We start from the raw sequence: 21789 nt of genomic DNA, 5'->3' as shown, positions 1-21789 counted from the left end.
ATTGAGATTGAAACGTGTTTCACATCAGCGCGCGAAAAGAAAAATATGCCGAAATAGGAAATGATTCTGGAACGATGGTGTATTGCACAAAATACGCTTTCCAGTAAATTTAAGTATTCATGCTATCAGTAAAATGACAACAGTGTAATGCAAAATAGAGCTTTACCATCAGCACATAGGGTTTATACATCAGAACACTTTGGTATTCTGGTACTTTCGCTCAATACGCTTGCTCGCGCACGTGCCTTGCAAGATAACTAATGATTATGTCTATTTGACTACATCGATTAGTATCACTAAACGTTGTCATTAAGTTGGTGTCATAAGCGTCATCATACTCATTTATACACCTGTTACTTAAATGCAACATTAATTGTTGGTTTTGTTTATACGTTCAATGGTCCCCCTCCCATAATATACCATAGAAATCTGGCTACGCTGGTGAGTGTCACAGGAGGTATGGTATCTGATATCGGGGGCGTCGCTGAAGACTTGTTTGTAGGAGTGGGGCGTCCTAAGGCTTTTGAATGTGATTGGTTGTGATCGATATTTATACGTTCATGGTTATTTGGTTTTCCAAAATCAATATACAATACCCTACGATAGCATACACTACACGCAGCTGCCTGTTAGCTAGCAATGAAATCAACGTGTGCATTTCGATCATTGTATGTCTGCTCTGTGACTTGAAAGCAGTACATAGACCATAATTATGGTATTAGACGGAATCAGGGGAAAAATCCAAATACGAGATTGCGATTAGAAAATTTTGTCATAAAACTAAATTACAACTAGCCAAAATGGACAATAGAGATTACTGGACCAAACGGTATTTAGACCAAAGTTATAGTACAAAATGGGTTTAGCCGTGTAGATTGGTGTTAGATGATCTGGGAATTAAACCACCTGCCATTCTAGACTGAGTGACAATAAATCACTATCTTATTGTTGTCAAATCGATACATATCAACAGACAGAATCAACGAAGTCCCTAAACATCAATGTTAAGGAGAACCAACGTACAAACTATACAGAATTGTTATTCTCTGTGCTAGCTTACACTGAAGAGGTATACATGATTTTATAGCAGCGCATAATAATGTGCTCTATCTAGCGCATCATTCGATACAAGGATATTGAGTAGAAGTATGATATTCAATTCAATAGTTTATTTATTTCCATCATCAAAAAAGAAAAAGAGAACACGATTCAAAGCGGTACAAATTGTCGATTTGTCTTCCATTCGTACTTTATGATAAGGGCAGGTTGTTTTTCAGATACACTACAATGCACTTAGTCATGGACACACACAAAAAAAGTAAATAGTCATGACGATGAAACCCAAGCTTGCAAGACGTAAAACTCTGGAACAAAACAACGACAACACCAATTTGTTATACCAATAAAATATATTCATAATATTATTAGATTCTTCTAATTACTATTGTGAATTTACTCATTGACATATAACGCTGATACTATTAACACTACTCTCTAAAAAAAATCGAGTGAAAATATTCACTCTTTAAGGAGTGAATACAAAAAAAGTGAATTTGGAGTGAAATTAGAGTGAATTTTCACTCATTTAGGAGTGACCTCAAGGATCACTCGAAGATTTTGGAGTGATCCTTGAGGTTACTCCAAAACGAGTGAAAATAAACATTTTCACTCAAAATTCACTCCAATTTCACTCCTAATTCACTCTTTTTTTGTATTCACTCCTTTAAAAGTGAATATTTTCACTCGATTTTTTTAGAGAGTATACTTACTACGATTTTAGAATACGAACATACTTATAAACTACATAACATAGCACATCTATGGCACTGACACTATTTTCGTAAGAAAGCCTTTGTCGTCTATAAGAGCGTGTGAAACTTTTTCAATAATCCGTTGACAAAGGCAAATATTACAGAGGTCGTTACTTACATATGGCGTTGTGGGATGTAACGATTTCATGAAGTTGAAAATTATTGTCAATAAGTCACAAAATTGGTATTCACTTTGTAAGCTTACATAGAACATATTATCTATAGAAGCCCATAAAATATGTACTAGTTCTAGAACAACTTTTGAAATGATCAGGCCTCCAGATAGCAAAATTTGTTTCAAGAAAGATTTTGCGATCTATGTGAAACTTTACTTTAATAATCAGTTATATAGACAAAGACAATGATATACTTCCTACATCAGGCGCTGTGCAGAACAGTGATTTTACAACGTTGAAATTGTCAACGAGGTACGGAATTGACTTTCACTTCGTTATATATGAAGGTATAGCGTCAAATTTGAATTGGGATAGCTTCCTTATTTCTCTCTCTCTCTCTCTCTCTTTCTCTCTCTCTTCATATCTATATATCTATCTATCTATCTATCTATCTATCTATCTATCTATCTATCTATAGTTACAAAGAACAGGCTGTGATTGGAAAATAGCAGCGCAGTAATATGTTCTCTTTCTAGAGCTACTTTTGAAATGATTACAGTTAGCAGAATGTTGTTCTAAGAAAGAGTTTGTGGTCTATGAGCGTGTGCAGCTTTACTATAATAATCAGTTGACAGAGGACAGATACTACAAAGTTCACCTCTTACACCAGGCGCAGTGCAATGCAGTGATTTGACAAATCCAGAATTGTCAACAAGGTACGAAATTGGCCCTCACTTTGTCAGCTTAAAGTTACAGAACAGGTTGATATCACAATATTATTACAGCAGCGCCTAATTATTGTGTGCTCGATCTAGTAAAGCTCTTGCCATGATTATACTTGGCAATGTTTTGTTGTCGTCTGTGACATAGCATAGGCTTTTAACTTTTAACAATGATAATTAGTAAGTCTAGACAAAGGCAAATACTGCGAAGGTCATATCAGTCGACGTGTAATGCAGTGATTAACACGAAGCAGAAATCGTCAACACAAGGTATGGAATAACTGGCCTTCACCTATAGACCAATTTGGTTTGGGTAATGTTTTTAATGGTAATATAGGGGTGTCAAGTATGCCTAACAAAAAGACACTTTATGCACCGACATATAGCGACGCACCTAGCTCATTGCGTAACCTATTGAAAGTTCTTTTGTTCTTCTTTGGAATCACCCCAGTTATGGCCACCATGATAAGTTACAGTGATCTGAAGTCGAATTCATCCATAGAAATGTATTAGGCGTAAACAGAACAGGTTGTGATTTTATACATAAAAACATCGCATATATCCTGTGCTCGGTCTGGAACAACTTTTAGAATGAGGACAATTAGTATGATTTTGACAGACAACGGACTTACCGATTCCTCTGAAACCAGTATTCGTAGAATGAGCTTGATGAAGGCTCGCATAAGAATGTGAATATATTATGAATATACGTGATATACCGGCTTCTGATATTACGTACGCGTATATTACCCTTAGGTAAGCCCTATAATGTACATCTGTACTCTCGTAATAGAATGAGCTGAAAACTTGTGTGACGTACCGGTATACATGCTACGTTCCTTCTGTCATGATTGGCGCCAAAACTGAAATCATGGTCTTCATCATGGAGGAATCGTGGTGATCTGATCAGATCTGGAGGTCAATCGCGGCACTTGCGTTGACAGGAGAAAACTTTTGGACTGTTCAAAACTTATTTTCTACGATCAACACGATTATCAATCGTGACCGTGGCATTAGTTCGTCTTGGAGGGTAGAGAGCAACAGATCATATCTACCTAATTGTGCTTCTTAATGCTTGTGATCAGAATCATCCTTTATTCTTCCCTTCAGCTTAATTTTTGCACATTTTACAATTATACTTATAGTCAGACTATAATACTTTTGCTTTCCTACATGTTTTAGGCCGCTACTCTGTTTCTATAGTTCAGACGCAATATCTAAAGTCTCTATAAGCATATAACATTCTTTTCTTTAGCACGCACAGTCATAATGGAACTAAATGGCCCCGCAGCCCGGATTTGATTGTTGACCAACTAGAGGCAGACACGTGCTCGCAAACTATTTTGAAACACTCTGTTAGAAAATAGTTCATGATGTATGACGCCTTACCTTCCTTTCTTCGTGCTGTGGCTGTTTTTTGTGTGAGTGGGTGGTGTTAATGTGTGAATTTTAGTTTGCATTGCATGACTAACTGTGAGTATTTGTATGTATTGTTGTTTTTGTCACATTTTCATGGTACACACGGCTTAATGGATATAGTGTCTGTGCCGTATAACATCGATATCTCATTTCAGTATGTATTTCATCTGCACTTTGAAATAAATAATCTCTACAATAATAACTGTTTTTCATTACCTGCATCATATAAATCAATTATCAGATGCTCTACGTGTACATACATTTGATTTTCTTAAAATGTATATTGACTGGATGGTTTCACACAATCAACAGCTGCATCAGGAGAAACACCCACAAAACCACGCACAGATAACTACACTGGTCATTCCCCGCACTCTTACATTACTGTACTCTCTAAAGAAAATCGAGTGGAAATATTTACTCTTAAAGGAGTGAATACAAAAAAGAGTGAATTTAGAGTGAATTTAGTGTGAATTTTGAGTGAAAATGTTCATTTTCACTCGTTTTGTAGTGACCTCAAGGATCACTCCAAAATTTTCGAGTGATCCCTGAGGTCACTCCAAAATGAGTGAAAATGAACGGAAAATGAACATTTTCACTCAATATTCACTCCAATTTCACTCTAAATTCACTCTTTTTTGTATTCACTCCTTTAAGAGTGAATATTTTCACTCGATTTTTTTAGAGAGTAAATATGTTTACATTATTTCATGGATTTCCATATATATATATATATATATATATATATATATATAACGATACATTCATACATTTATTTACATTCAAATTATTTGTGATGCATCATTGGTTTACGTTCTGATTCCCATTTATGTTCGCTTGTTGTCAAACACAAACAGCAGCTGATGATTAGTCAAGCAGGCCGAAACCCTTGGCAATCAAAAGCGCTGTATAAAGTAACGTCACTGGGTGTACCTGCCTACATCGTTATGCAGACGCTTACACAGACGGCATGCAATATTCGAGTAAAAAGATGATGACACACCTTACACTCAATATGTGCATATATATATATATATATATATATACACACAGATAGATAGATAGAGAGAGAGAGAGTGAGGGATAAAATATTCGATATTTCAAAATGCTAAAATGTTGTATTGTAGGCTCTACACAGATAATGTCGGTATACTTATGTCTGGTTATGAGAAATAGATTGAATTAAACGATAACATAAAATAGTGAATCCTGACAATAACACTTACATTTTTATTAGAAATTGACAATCTCATAAAAATGTACTAGTATTCCACATGAAGCCCATAGGTGATAACAAACAAATGGAGTAATTTCTTCGCCAATGAAGTAAGTCTAGATACGATTAAAATATAATAAACTATCGTCATATACAAAATGTATCTCACACTGTGAACAGTTCTGATGGACAAATCAATTTTCTTGCTATATTTCAATAAATAATATTTTGAAACATATTAAGTTAAACATCGCAATAACATCTGATCTGGAAAGGTTTCATAAATCTGTTCTTAAATTTACAAACAACTTAAGAACAACTGGTGATCAGTTCTGATGTGCTATACTAATCAGCATTTCAATAATTCAGCACAAGAACTGATCACCAGTGGTTCTTAAGTTGTTCGTAACTTTAAGAAAAGCTTTATGAAACACCCCTATAAGGAATTGTATAGAATTTCAGTAATAACATACTCACTTTGTGAAAAAAAATCGAGCCTTTCAGGTGGTATGATCTATATATCTTTAGCTGAAGAGGTAGTGCCAAGTAAATTGAAAGTTGCAAAAACTATTGCGACAAACAAAAAGAAGAGCAAGTGCTCAATATCAATTTTATCACTCCATTGTTCTTTTCACTATAGGGCCAAAAATTCATCGACTATACTCAATGTCGTCCATTGTTTGCCAGCAGAAATCGGTCGAGTTACATCTGCTCTCTCTATTAATGACTGGTTCGGACCATCACATTAATTTCAACTTAGAGGCGTGGAGGATTAAAAACAAAACTAGAAAATTATTAAAAATAGATTATGACCTATCATTGCATGCTATACGGTACAAATAAGCTCTTAAAAATGCAGCTGCATTATTTTGTCAAAATCAAATAAATAAATATTATATTCAATTCAAGGTGAAAAGCTTTAAATATCCTGAAGTCACTGTTGACGACAGAAGGTATTCGAATGCTCACATCCAAAATACTATGATAATCAAGTAAACGGATTAGCTCTTTAGATCGGCTTAGACAAGTTGTAAACATGCCTGAATAGAAAGCAAGGTACAACTGTAAAGTGTTACCTCATTTTGATTATGGAGATGAAGTGTCACAATTCGCAAATTCTATCTGTCTTTCTCCAAGTTCCAGAAGAATCAGGAGAACTAAATTGAGAGTTAAGCCTTATTCTCATACCTCAGTAAGTGAAGTTCATCAGCGTTTGAGTTGGAATACCATTTATCAGAAAGACAAAATATCTAGGCCTATATCTCATTACATATGCATATAAGAAATTGATAACACGACATCAAACTACATGAAAGACATGTTCGAATGGAAACATCGCCATAACCTCTTCGCAATCGAAATTATCTACGTCCACCTCAGCCTACAACAAATAATTGCAAGAGATCGTTTATACGCAAAGCTGTATCTGCATTATTTTAAAATCCTTATATTCCTCTGCAAGTGAAGTTCTTTAGGTTTGAATTATATCTATGTCAGAAAGACAAAGTACTAGTCTGTACAGTTTTTTATTTACACATAAGAAATCGAATAATATGAAAGCAAAACACATGAAAGACATGTTTGAATGCAAACATCGCCACAATTCCTAGATTACCACAGTCAAAATTTTCCACAGTCAAATTTTTCTGTAAACTTATCCTTTATTTTGTATGCATATAATGAAATTTATGTACTTGTATTCAATGTCTGTAATACATTTATATGTTTTTGTTGGAAATGAAAAATAAATGAATGAATGAAATGAAAATCATTGGTCTCTACCTCAGTCTTACAACAGATAATTGCAAGAAATCGTTCACACACAAAGCTGCTTCCACACTCAAAATGATATATCTGACTATTTGAGACACCTTTCAACTGTCACCGCCATAAAGTTCAACTTTTAGTCCCTTATACCTCTTCAAGTGAAGTCATTAACTTTGGTTTGGAATACCTTTGTCAGAAAGACATACATATATAGATTGTTATTTACATAATCTATATAAGAAATTACATTACAATGACAATACACATGACATCAAACGAAATGAAAGACTTTAGTGAATACAAAACATACCTCACCCTACAAAAATAATTGGAAGAGATCGTTCATACACACAGCTGCATATACATCATAATATCTGATCATTTAGGCTGCCACTCCCCTTCTACCGCCTGGGCGTGCGTTCAACTTTAAGACCCTAACACCAATGCAACTGAAGTTCTAGTTTGGAATACCTTGTATCTAAAAGACAAAATACCGAAGTTTATCATTTACATAAAAGACGTGTTTGAATATTGATACAAACAGCGCCATATTCCCTCCACAATCAAAACAATCTCTTTCCGTTTCAGCCTTAAACAAATAGTTGCAAGAAATTGTTAGTATAACACTGGTGCATCTACATATAGTTATTACGTCCAAAATATAATTATCCGACCATAATTAGGCTACCTATACCCTTTCACCTCCTTTACATTCAACTTTAAGACTCTCATACCTTTGGAAAGTGAAGTTCATGACCATTTAGGTCGGAATACATCATCAGAAAAATAAAATACTCATGAGCTTATCATGTACATAAACGAAATCGAATAACACCACGGCACACGAAGTGAAAGACAAGTTTGAATACAAACATCGCCATATTCCCACCACAGTCACACTCACCTCTTTCTATTTCAGCCTACAACAAATAACCATGATAACTGCAAGAGATTGTTAAAGTGGCGGATCTATAGGGAAGGGGGTCAGGAAGTTTAATACCACTTTTTTTTCTGTGAAGTGAAAATGAGATTATGCATAGTGTAAATGCAATCTGGATTGAATATATTGCAAAGATTGTGTATCTACATAAATTATACCGGTAAGAATGCAGAAGATCGGACGTAAAAGGAGAGAATAGACATAATGGTATATACGACACAATAATAAGAACATCTGAGGAGGACTTGTGTTTGAGAGATTATTTTTCTCTAATAAAATTAAAAAGATGATTTATATGTAATTGTTTGATGTTTAAAGAAATGGTGACTTGATTGAGATGATGAAACGAACCTAATTCGGTTGTATATTATAAGATTTCAATAAAGTAATTTTTGATTTATTCTTAAAAGACAAAAAGTTTTAACTTTTATGATGTTATTATGAAGTGAGTCCCAATGCTTTGGCCCATCGTAAATGAAGGTGTTCTGAGTCAGCAAAGTTTTCAAAAATGGCAAATGGAAGTCGTTCGATCGCCATGTTGGATAATTGTGAATGGATTGATTTCTTCGAAACATTTTTTTTCAAATATATTTGGAAGAGTATTTTTATTATAATTATACATAAATTGTCCTAAATTAAACACATACAAATCTTAAATTTTCAATATTTTGTTTTAAAAAAACCCCAGGGTCATTATGGGACAAAAAATGCAGTATGATACATGATACGGAGTGACTTCTTTTGTAATAAAGGTAATTTATCTAAGAGTGTTTGGTAATTATGTATTTCCCCACGCAAGAATACCATGATTTAGATCAAACAATACTAGGGATGAATACAATGTAAGAAGGAACGATAAAGGAAGACAAAATTTAAGCTTCTTAATTACATCAATCTTTTGTGAAATAGTTTTGCATTAGTATACTATCAATATGAAATTTCCATGAAAGCTTATCATCGACAATTTTTCCAAGAAATTTAACATGATAAAACATTTTCCAGTGGAGTACGATTAAAAACAATAAGCAGCTGCCTCTATAGAGTTGCTTAAAAGCACACTATTTTCTTTTTAATTGAAAGATAATTTATTTGCTTTTATCCATTGGGTGACATTTTCCAATTCAGAGTTTATTATACATGGTAACGGGATTGTTGTGCGAACGAAATAAATTTGAGTCGTTTGCAAAGGGAATAAAAGAAAGAACACCTGATGATCTACAAAAATAATTTCTATTGACAATAAACAAGAGCGGATCTAATAAACTTCCCTGTGGAACCCCACATTTGATATTTAGCATTTGTGAGTAAGATTGCTTCCTGTTCATGAGGTAGCTCCTGAACAACTCCAAAGCCTTCCCACGCACTCCGTAATGATGTTATTTATAGAGTAAAATATCATGATTAATGGTGTCGAAGGACTTGGAGAAGTCCAGAAACAAACCTGTCAGATGAGAATATTTGTCGATAGCATGTGCCACTTTTTCTATAAACTCAATGATGCATCTGTAGTGCTATGTTTTCCCTAAATCCAAATTGAGAATGCGAAAATATATAAAACCTGTTTTGCTTAGTTTCACAGTCTGCATCCGGCTGAGGTTCAAGCATGGCCTCATCCGGCTGAGGTTCAAGCACGGCCTTATCCGCTGCTGGTTCCCCATTAATTGCTATCAAGTGTTCCATTTCCTCTGGAGTAGGCATACTAGTACTCGGTCGTGAAGTCAGTTCTATCTCATCTGCCTGGACTTCAGAAGTAGTGTTTCTACGTTTGTCACTACCACCGCCACTAGAGGAAGCCCCGGCGTTCCCGGGGTCCTGCCGATGAATATCATGACAAAGTTAAGAGTGAAATGACATGTACAGAGGTCTCTATTGGTAGATACTCGGAAATGGCGATAAACTTTATAAAGCTAGAATAACCAGCCAGTCATCTAATCTACATACCACATTTCAATGAAACTCATTCAAGACTTATTGACGTTATTGCATTACAAAAATTCATTCAACGAGGTTGATATCTTACCCTGCCAAAAGGTGAATCAGTTAGGGCAATTACCTATCAATGCTTTTCTGTTACCCATCGTTCACCAACAACTATGCAAAATTTGAAGATAGCCATGCAAAGAATGCAAAATTCGAATAAAATCCTTTGCAGTCAACAATGCAGTAAATTCTTCCCCATTCTTCCCCAAAATTGATAGAAAATCAAATACATGATGCAAAATTTGAAAACAGTTCCATCCCAAATGCATTTCCTACTGTATTCCACTCGTCGACCACTCCCCCCCCCCCCCCCCCCCCCCTCCCCCCGCCCTATTCCCACTTGCCTTGCAGTGCGTGGTCTGCAGACCCACTTACCGGTTGTTGATTCTCAGCATCAGCATCACCGTCACCGTCCCCGCCGTCGCCATTGGGTGAAGCCTGAGAGGTTCGCTAATGAAGATATCAATACAGAAGTAAACAGTAGAAAGACGTGAAGGTTCCTACGGATTACTCTTTCGTTTATACTTTGAGATAGCAACAAATTTAATACAACCAGAATGCTCAATGAGTAACCATTAACCACTTTCCTGGAAATCACATGTTGATAATATTTGTAATATAATATCGCGTAATACAGGTGTTATTAATAGATTGAAATTTCATATTCCTCAAAAAACATTACTTATGTTATATTCGTCGTTAATATTGCCTCATTTGAATTATGGAGTTTTAGTATGGGGCAAAACGCATCAGAATTTACTTGAAAGAGTGTCCCTCTTGCAAAAGAAAGCCCTCCGCGTTATTTGCCATTCCCCTGTACGTTTTCATACAAATACGTTGTTTACCTCCAATAAGCTCTTAAAAATTAAAGATTTATTTTTGTATAACTTAGGCCAATTTATGTATAAGTATTGTAACAATTTGCTTCCGTCTATTTTTAATTCCATGTTCCTAAAAAACCAATCATTTCATGAATATCCCACTAGGCGTTCCAATGAATTTCACTTACCCCTCTTACGCACGATTCTTGCTAAAAATACACTTATTCATATCGGCCCAAATTATTGGAATTCTCTGAATCATGATATAAAAAACGCCCCATCCATACATTCTTTCAAGAGGAGACTGAAGTCCTTTCTATTGCAGTCGTATGACTTTCCAGGACTCAACTAGCCATTTGGCCTTCTTTCTCACATACAGACTTACTTTTTCCTCTTTGAAGAATAAATTCTAATCTTTTGGATGTCTGCTGCCATCTACGCTTTCGCCAAAAGAGACATGAATGTCTGTCTTATTCCTGTTCTCACGTCCCTTCATTTCCTTGCTTTTCTCCTTTCAGACGCTACAATCACTTTTTTCCCCGCCACAACCATTTTCTGTTTCCCTTGATACGCTTCTGTCGAAGATCGCTGTCTCTGTTGTGCATTTTCGTTTGCTATTTTGTCTTCTATTTGTTCATCGTTTCCATTCCGTTTTGTCCCGTACAGCCTTTTCTTCAGTAGTTGTTTTGCTGTCTAGTCTTGTTTCATGTTTTTTCGCGTCTGTTAGTCTTGTCCATCCCGTTTTGTCCCGTACTGCCTTTTCTCCAGCAGTTGTTTTGTTGTCTAGTCTTGTCCTATGTTGTTCACGTCTGTAATAGTAAGTGTATTTATCTGTGATTCTAGTTCTCAGTGGGCTTCCAGACTTCTTCCTCTTTTTTTCCCTCTCCTATAGTATTTATAATGCTTTAATTAATTTTTCCATTGATGTTATTATTCCAGAGGGGCCCACATTCTACAAGCTCTGTCTTTTTAGTGGGTCTCTCCATTTTTCGCACTTTAAGCAAAGTTATACATGTACTATATTTCGATCACTTCTGGTTTTTTTTTACTACACTGTATAATTACTATGTGGTCCTCCTCAATTGTTTTATATTCTTTTTGATACATAATGTTCTGTTTACCTTATTCTCTGTTGTCAAAAGAAGTGTAACTTATATGTTTTGTCGAAAAATGAAATAAACTTTGAATTGAATTGAATTGAATTATAGCGAGCTTTAATAACTCCTTGAAATGTTCAAAACATTCAACTAAAAATATGAATAAATCCTCTCCATCCATAACAAAGTTGTTGCATTTCAAACTTTCATCCATTCATGTTGACCTTTTAACACTTTTAACATCAATGTGTGCAACCTACATTACGTGTATCAATGATTTTCTCATCCACCTTACACCACTACACAACATTTAAAACCCAGTCAATGACACATTGAGCTATATCCGTTAAGAAATGGGACCGTTATTATTATGTCGACAAGAAATGAATTGTTTGTTTGACAAACAAATGAATTGTTTGTTTCCAGCAAATTACTAAAAGTTTCTGATTTGTGTTTGTATCACGTTGGCATTTTGATGTATAAGTTGAGCATTGGCGATCTACTTAGTTTATTTTCCTCAATGTTTGTTAAATACAGTGAAATCTATAATTATCCTACAAGACACAGTGGATCATATCACTTTCCCCCCGTTCGTACAGTTTTAGCCCTTAAGACAATTACTTCTACCGGCCCTTCTTTCTGGAATGAGTTAGATTCTGTTCGGCTGCAATCAAGTTCTCTAAGTTCCTTTAAGCAAAATCTAAAAGCCTTTTTTTTTTAAATCCTAAGTTTAGTTACTTACCGTGATCATTTGATATATCTGTCCTTATTCGCAATGATACCTCGCTCGGGTGACTACATTTGACTACATTTGTTTGACCAATATTGCAATTTTATGTAGCATTGAATCCTTGTCTTGAACATTATAAACTATTTTGTACATTCCGTAGATTTTATTATAATCTCGACATACTGAATTTCGCATGTGTTTCGTCATCTTTCGTATTTAGCATGTTGTACTAAACGATTATATTGTTTCTTTGGAACCTACATCCTACAAGCATTGCTTTTTAGTAGGTTCCTCATATTTACACATCATTATATCACATGTCCTTATACATTTGTGGAATTATGTTCAAAGTTGACTGTTGTGTTAAACGTATTTTTACTTCGAAATCAAACGGAATATAAAACCTAAATATGAAATGTGGATTATGGAACATGAATAAAAAAAAAAATGTGAGGCGGCGTATCGCCGCTGAATTCAAAGCATTTTTTTGGAGACTTCATCTTCCGGGGATACGCTAGACAAATAAAAGAGAGAGAGAGAGAGAGAGAGAGAGAGAGAGAAATAACAAACAAACAAACAAACAAACAATCAAACAAATACAAAATGATAATATATATATATTTTTCGCAGTACGTGTTGCGAAGTATTTCACGTCATATCGGTTGTAATATATTCATAATGAAGTGCTTGCGACCACACATACGAATTTCTGCTTTATAGCAAAACATACTGACACTCGAAAAACTGCAGAGTAGTAAGTAGAGTGCATGAACCTTCTTGCGTAAGGGAGATTGATAAATAAAATTGATATATACTTGTACTTAATTCACTTTCGTTGATTTCTTACTTCATTCTTCCTCTGTATCACATGACATAACCGGCTGCCAACTCCTGATTTCCAGAGAAAATACACCACCACCAGTGCCATCGGGATCATGAGGATAAGAACACAGATCACTGCTATCAGTGTCACGTGCAGACAATCGAGCGACGAGCCTGTCCATGTCAAAAGAGTTTGGGTATCAATAATTACGTAAAGTCATAAAAGCATTCACCATATAGCCATTAATGCTTATAGAGTATAGATTGGTTGTAGTTGTAGCTGAATTGAGTGATTGGAAAGCGTGTGTTAAGACTAGAGGTTTGTCGTTGTTTGTCTAACCTGGAAACCATGTATTCTTGTACACTTGGAACAGTCTGAATCACGCAGGTCCATTCGAGTCAGTGTAACAGTGATTTCACAGTAACGATGTTGGTAGGGCCTGGCTTAAACTTAACATGCTATTTGAAACAATGCTTTCTTCACGTTCAGCATCTTTTCCTCAAATTCTTGATTCGCAAAGTCACTAAAGATTACACGGTATATATTTCTGCAATCCTACAAAATGTCATGAATAACCACTCGACTCCAAAGTTTGGTGCAGTATTTGGCTTTTGTCGGGCAATAAATTTTTGAAAACTCTCAATTCTATCTTTTCATTTTTTCCACTTTCTTATCTAAATTAATTGCAGTAGTAGCATCTTATTTTATTATACACAGCATTTGTATTTCTTCGAACACTTAAGATTATGTGGTGTGTTAAGCTTTCGTCTATTAAACTTGTGCTTACAATGTCAAGACAGTGACTATGCATCCCTCGCAGTTTCTTGCGTAAAATAATAGTCGTATATGGTATATACTTTCTCAGAGGAGGAAAACATAGGAAAACAATATATATACACTTGTAAATTGTTGGCGGCCACCAAAATGTGTAATTTCTTATAAACAGTTGTGTTCCGACATCTATTTCTCATGGCCCTAGGCCGCCGGGCCACTGCTAAAAATGTCGAGCCTTGTATTAGACCTATTACATGATAGATATAAAAACTATTCCTGGTATTCACCAATGGTCATTGATTTAGTATACATTTTCCCTCCAATAAACACAATACCTTGGTCAGGAACACATACATTTCTGTCTAGTCTTTTCTTTTAACTCAGCTGCAGTAGTTGATCCCTCATAGAGTTCTGTGGTTGATCCAGCATAGAGTTCTGTGGTTGATCCCGCATAGAGTTCTGTGGTTGATCCAGCATAGAGTTCTGTGGTTGATCCCCCATAGAGTTCAGTCGTTGATCCCGCATAGAGTTTTGTGGTTGATCCTTTTGAAGTCGTCGTTGGTTCGGTGTTTATACTAATACAAACTGTGTCTGACGTATTGTTGCAAAGAGTCATGACTCGTTTATTCATTCCACATTCCGAGCACTCGTGGCAATTTGTGCACCGACTGAAATTCTCTTGGAAGAATTTATGAGGACAATTTTCACATCTTCAGGAGAGAAAAAAAAATGAAAACATATGTTTTTCCTTCCACACTGAAAATAAAGGGAAGAATGTGATTGACATAGTAATCCTTAAAGCGTAAAACCTATGCATAATATCAAAAGTGTTTGCAGCGCAGATTATATAATCTTTGAGGCAGCAAAAGCTTTTGATATGCTTGACAATAACGCACAGTTACATACAATGTATGTCTTGAGTCTAGAATACTAGATAGAAAGAATGCAACTGTTGGGGACTTAATCAATATTAATGACAAAAGTTTGGAAACTATTCTAATGCCACATCGAGATTTCTTTTCACTTTCTTTCAGGAAAACACAGAAGAATAAACAATTAAAACAATATTGTATACCATGACCACTGTTCCATTACAGCATCAGTGAACATGAGAACGCGATGATAAAAGAGAATCCAACTAATTTAGAAAGTAAAAGGTGTCTTATTCTGATTGTGGGCTTTCCTTTTGGTTGGTCTTCTTATCATGTACGTCAGTCTAAGAAAGTCTACGAAAGTGCCCAGGCCCTGGACTGGCAAATGCCCGCTTACTATGTGCGAATATTGGGGGTTGGACTGGGCATATAAGAGTCAAGTGGTAGTTAAGGTTTTCTCACATATTTCTCGTGTCTTCATCGGCACTGATACACTGTCTGATCTTTAACTGGCCCGGCTCGCAGAGTTTGAGACCTGTAGCACCGTTCTGGCAATCAGAACTCTCGTCGTACGTCATTTGAGAGTCAAACTCACAATCCGATTCCTGTGAAATGGATTCACAAAAACAGAATGGGAAACCCTCGCACAAAAATTTAAGAATATCCTAGTGAGTCATCTAACATTGCGGTCCATCTTTTTTTACATGATTGTGTAGACTAATCATTGTGGTGAACTTGTCGAGAAAAGCAAATAAATTAATTCAATCTAGACAAGTGTTTTATCCCCTCTTCGTGGGAAGATTTGTCCTTTCACCTATAGCTGCATAAATGCCGACTTAACAAAGGGGACCGAAAATTATATATATATATATATATATATATATATATATATATATATATATACATATATACATATATACATATATACATAAAATATAATCTCTCTCTCTTTCTCTCTCTCTCTCTCTATATATATATATATATATAGAGAGAGAGAGAGAGAGAGAGACAGGGGGAAGCTATGGTCTCAATCATCTCCTTAGAGACGCAGTGTAGCTAGCAGTATGATATCAATTTATTATACTTATCAATTATTTTGATGTGTGTATAGTGCTCTTACCGCATTCGAGGGCATGGCTCTATAGTTCCAGATGAGTTCAGTTGTCAGTAAAATATAAACAGTACAGTTTTTCAGTGCAGCCATCTTTTCTCTCTGTGGGTACCTTGGAGAATATATATATATATATATATATATTAAAAAATAATGATAAAAAATAATGATTAAAGATAATGATCAAAAGACAAGAAACACGGACAAGATGATGACAATATTATTTGTAACATAATATGTTTGATGACTGAAAGAAGTTTCCCAAAGTTTATCTCTTTTACAAACCTACAATTACAATCATACGTCCACAATACTCTTCCAAACCACAAACTGAAGTTTTGCCAGTTGTTAAAAGGAAATCAATATCCGGCATTAGTCAATGTATATGTTATGCTCCAATGTCAATTCGAATAATATGAAGTTGTATGCAACACACAGATTATCAAAAAATTTAAAGCTATTCAATAATGTACAAAGTCTAAAGACACAAATACATGTTACAAGTTAGGCTAGGCAACGTCTAATATCCAATTGCTACATCACCACGTGTATCTACCAGACTGTCTAATCACCAACGTTGTTTCTCTAATAATCCATTCGTCTATATTCACCATTTGTCTATTCATTCTGTCTGGTTTCCATTTCGTCACCTGGGTTCCACCCAATTTGGCTAATACCCATATAGGTAATTTTTCTTACTTAGTCTAACCCCCAGTTCGGCAAATGACTATAGTTTGGCTACTCATCAATATGTCTACTGACCAGTTGGTCTAATGGCACTTATAGTCTAATGCACAAATGATATGACCATTATTTTAGTCTAAAGCACACTTTGTCTAACGTTCATTTGGTCTAATTAACTTGTTTGTCGTGTTCCATTTACGTCCAAGCCCAGTGTTGCCTGGTTCAGCAGATGAAATTGTCGTATCAGAGACTGAAAACAATCATTCGTGGAGAAAATCATGGTACAACCGGTAGTTATTGTGATTGAAACGTGTTTCACATCAGCGCGCGAAAAGAAAAATATGCCGAAATGAGAAATGATTCTGGAACGATGGTGTATTGCACAAAACACGCTTTCCAGTAAATTTAAGTATTCATGCTATTAGTAAAATGACGGCAGTGAAATGCAAAATAGAGCTTTACCATCAGCACATAGGGTTTATAAATCAGAACACTTCGGTATTCTGGTACTCAATACGCTTGCTCGCGCACGTGCCTTGCAAGATAACTAATGACAGGGGCGTCACCAGCTTTTTTTCAAGGGGGGTGCGTTTTGACCCTAATGTAACGAGATTTTTTTTTTTTTTTGACTGACATTTGGAATATAGGAAGCTCTCAATCCCTAGACTTTTATTGTTGTTGAGGGAAACCAAGAGGGGAAAGGGCACCGGCGTATAGCTAGGATTTCATCTTTTACAGTAAAAAAAAAAAAAAAAACTACCACTTGGAGCTATATTTTTTCGCTTTGGAAATAAAGGGGGAGGGCGCATCGGGCGCAACTGCCGGCAATTACTGGCAGCAACATCAGGAGAAAGGCATAACAATAAATGCGAGCGAGCGGAGCGTGCGAGCTTGAATATTTTGACATTTTACAGTAAAAAAAAAAAAGCCGTTTGCTGCTCTATTATTTCGCTTTGGAAATAAAGGGAGGGGGCGGAACTGCTGGCAATTACTGGCAGTAACATCAGGTGAATTGCATAACGATTAAATGCGAGCGAGCGAAGAGAGCGAGCTTGAAAATTTTAAATTTTACAGTCCAAAAGCTGCCGTTCTTAGCCATATTTTTCGCTTTGGAAATCAAGGGAGGGGGCGCACCGGGCGGAACTGCTGGCAATTACTGGCAGCAACATCAGATGAATTGCATAACGATTAAATGCGAGCGAGCGAAGAGAGCGAGCTTGGAAATTTTACATTTTACAGTCCAAAAACTGCCGTTCTTAGCCATATTTTTTCGCTTTGGAAATTAAGGGAGGGGGCGCACCAGGCGGAACTGCTGGCAATTACTGGCAGCAACATCAGGTGAATTGCATAACAATTAAAATGCGAGCGAGCTTGAAAATTTTACATTTTACAGTCCAAAAACTGCCGTTCTTAGCCATAGTTTTTCGCTTTGGAAATTAAGGGGGGTGGAGCGCATGCCACCGGCGCAACTGCTGGCAATTACTGGCAGCAACATCAGGTGAATTGCATGACGATTCAATGCGAGCGAGCGAAGAGAGCGAGCTTGAAAATGTTGACATTTTATAGTCCAAAAGCTGCCGTTTGTAGCTATATTTTTTCGCTTTGGAAATTAAGGGGGGCACCGAGCGCAACTGCAGACAATTACTGGCAGTAACATCAGGGGAATTGCATAAAGATTAAATGCGAGCGAGCGAAGAGAGCGAGCTTGAAAATTTTGCATTTCACAGTCCAAAAAATCCCATTCTTAGCCATATTTTTTCGCTTTGGAAATTAAGGGAGGGGGGGGGGGGCGCACCGGGCGGAACTGCTGGCAATTACTGGCAGCAACATCAGGTGAATTGCATAACGATTAAATGCGAGCGAGCTTGAAAATTTTACATTTTACAGTCAAAAAACTGCCGTTCTTAGCCATATTTTTTCGCTTTGGAAATTAAGGGGGGTGGAGCGCATGCCACCGGGCGCAACTGCTGGCAATTACTGGCAGCAACATCAGGTGAATTGCATAACGATTCAATGCGAGCGAGCGAAGAGAGCGAGCTTGAAATTTTTGACATTTTACAGTAGAAAAACTGCCGTTTGTAACCATATTTTTCACTTTGGAAATTAAGGGGGGGGGGGGGTGTGCGCCGGGCGCAACTGCAGACAATTACTGGTAGTAACATCAGGGGAATTGCATACAGATTATATGCGAGCGAGCGAAGAGAGCGAGCTTGAAAATTTTACATTTTACAGTCCCAAAAACTCCCGTTCTTATCCATATTTTTTCGCTTTGGAAATTAAGGGAGGGGGGCGCACCGGGCGGAACTGCTGGCAATTACTGGCAGCAACATCAGGTGAATTGCATGACGATTAAATGCGAGCGAGCTTGAAAATTTTACATTTTACAGTCCAAAAACTGCCGTTCTTAGCCATATTTTTTCGCTTTGGAAATTAAGGGGGGGGGGGGAGGGTGGAGCGCATGCCACCGGGCGCAACTGCTGGCAATTACTGGCAGCAACATCAGGTGAATTGCATAACGATTCAATGCGAGCGAGCGAAGAGAGCGAGCTTGAAATTTTTGACATTTTACAGTCCAAAAACTGCCGTTCTTAGCCATATTTTTCTCTTTGGAAATAAACATAAAGGGAGGGGGCGCACCGGGCGGAACTGCTGGCAATTACTGGTAGCAACATCAGGTGAATTACATAACGATTAAATGCGAGCGAGCTTGAAAATTTTACATTTTACAGTCCAAAAACTGCCGTTCTCAGCCATATTTTTTCGCTTTAGAAATTAAGGGGGGTGGAGCGCATGCCACCGGGCGCAACTGCTGGCAATTACTGGCAGTAACATCAGGTGAATTGCATAACGATTCAATGCGAGCGAGCGAAGAGAGCGAGCTTGAAATTTTTGACATTTTACAGTCCAAAAACTGCCGTTCTTAGCCATATTTTTCTCTTTGGAAATAAACATAAAGGGAGGGGGCGCACCGGGCGGAACTGCTGGCAATTACTGGTAGCAACATCAGGTGAATTACATAACGATTAAATGCGAGCGAGCTTGAAAATTTTACATTTTACAGTCCAAAAACTGCCGTTCTCAGCCATATTTTTTCGCTTTGGAAATTAAGGGGGATGGAGCGCATGCCACCGGGCGCAACTGCTGGCAATTACTGGCAGTAACATCAGGTGAATTGCATAACGATTCAATGCGAGCGAGCGAAGAGAGCGAGCTTGAAAATTTTGACATTTTACAGTAGAAAATAATAATAATAAGTACAGCATTAAAATTTGTAATGCGCCTTCGATCTAGTATCCTATTCTGAGGCGCAGAGGGACGTAATTATGAAAAGAATAGCATACATCATAGTCATAATTGTACATAAGAAGGTTGAAAAAGAAGAAAGAGATAAGTAGAGATATACACACCAATGAACAATTCGTTGAAAATTCAATCGAAACAAGATGCGAACATATGTGATTTCAAAAGCTTTTTAAATGTTTCAATGGTCTCTGCTGATCGGATCCTCAGTGGAAGAGCGTTCCAGAGAGATGGGGCTGCAGAAACAAAGGCTTTTTCTCCGAGAGTCGAGATTGTTCTTTTAACTGTTAATTGTTTACTATTACATGAACGGAGATTTCTGCCAGGGACGTATTCTGAAACAAGGTTTTGCAAATATTTTGGAGCTGAAGAATTTACTGCTTTCCATGTATGAATAAGAATTTTAAACTCTATCCGCTTGGATACTGGTAGCCAGTGAAGATTTTTTAGAACTGGGGTAATGCTGGAGAAGCGAGATGTTCCACTGAGGACCCGAGCAGCAGAGTTCTGAGCACGCTGTAGTTTGGCCAGTTGGTAAGATGAAGCCTTGAACAATAATGCATTTCCATAATCAATACGAGACAAAACATACGAATGAATAACAGAGGCTGCAACTTTGTTTGATAAGGATTTTCTGATACTGTGAATATTGCGTAGTTGCAAATATACAGATCGACATGTGTTTGTAATGTGTGTCGCCATTGACATTTCAGGGTCAAAATAAACTCCAAGATTCCTACAATTTGACACAGATTGTACATTGACACATCCAATTCGTAATGACTGACCACGGACCTTTGCTGCCAGATGTTTTGATGCAATTATCATAAATTCACTTTTGTCATCATTCAGTTTGAGTTTGTTCCATATCATCCAAGCCCTCATATCATCAATACATGCTCCAAGTCTATGTCTGGTAGAGGCCTCACTTAAAGGATCAGAGGGATCGAATGAGCTGTACAGCTGGGTGTCATCAGCGTAAAGATGTATATGGATGCCATGGGTCCTTGCGATCTCTGCGAGAGGACTTGCATAAATGCTGAAGAATGACGGGCCCAGAACAGATCCTTGAGGGACACCATACTGAAGTTCAGCAAAGGATGACATGCACTCATTGATCCTGACTGCCTGCGAACGGTTACACAAATAGGAAGATATCCATGCAAGGGCAGATCCTTTCACACCTATTGAACGAAACCTTGTTATAAGAATAAAAATCTGCCGTTTGTAGCTATATTTTTTCGCTTTGGAAATTAAGGGGGGGGGGGGGGAGCGCACCGGGCGCAACTGCAGACAATTACTGGCAGTAACATCAGGGGAATTGCATAAAGATTAAATGCAAGCGAGCTTGAAAATTTTGACATTTTACAGTCCCAAAACTGCCGTTTGATGCTATATCTTTTTTTGCTTTCGAAATTGAGGGGGCGCACCGGGCACAACTGTTGTACTGGCAGCATAGGAGAATTTAAATGCGAGCGAGCTTGAAAATTGTGACATTTTACAGTCCCAAAACTGCCGTTTGTAGCTATATTTTTTGCAGTAAGGGGGGGGGGGGGGGGCGCACCGGCTGGAACTGCCGGCAATTACTGGCAGCAACTTCAGGAGA

At 37.0% G+C, this 21789-nt stretch overlaps 1 protein-coding gene and 1 long non-coding RNA gene across 3 annotated transcripts in view; both read right to left on the bottom strand.

Moving 5' to 3' along the window:
- LOC139716379 (uncharacterized) overlaps positions 1-21789 on the bottom strand; it is a 214277-nt gene that overhangs the window by 190464 nt on the left and 2024 nt on the right. The window contains exon 1 of one of the 2 annotated variants that reach the window (XM_071627929.1): positions 3282-3309. The exons of the other annotated variant lie outside the window; for it this stretch is intronic. The gene's annotated coding sequence lies outside the window, so the exon portion shown is untranslated. Of the gene's footprint in view, positions 1-3281; positions 3310-21789 lie in introns of those variants that run through there. 2 annotated transcript variants of the gene reach the window in all.
- LOC139716336 (uncharacterized) lies at positions 14610-16312 on the bottom strand. Its single transcript, XR_011709894.1, has 3 exons — positions 16209-16312; positions 15551-15693; positions 14610-14926 (listed from the first exon to the last, which is right to left on the bottom strand). It is a non-coding gene; the product is annotated as an uncharacterized lncRNA (long non-coding RNA).

The sequence above is a fragment of the Diadema antillarum genome, unplaced genomic scaffold, assembly GCF_040938485.1.
Source record: "Diadema antillarum isolate AM-2024a unplaced genomic scaffold, OU_Dant_1.0 scf00000064, whole genome shotgun sequence".
In the NCBI taxonomy this organism is placed as follows: domain Eukaryota; kingdom Metazoa; phylum Echinodermata; class Echinoidea; order Diadematoida; family Diadematidae; genus Diadema; species Diadema antillarum.
This window is presented reverse-complemented; position numbering and strand designations above follow the sequence as displayed.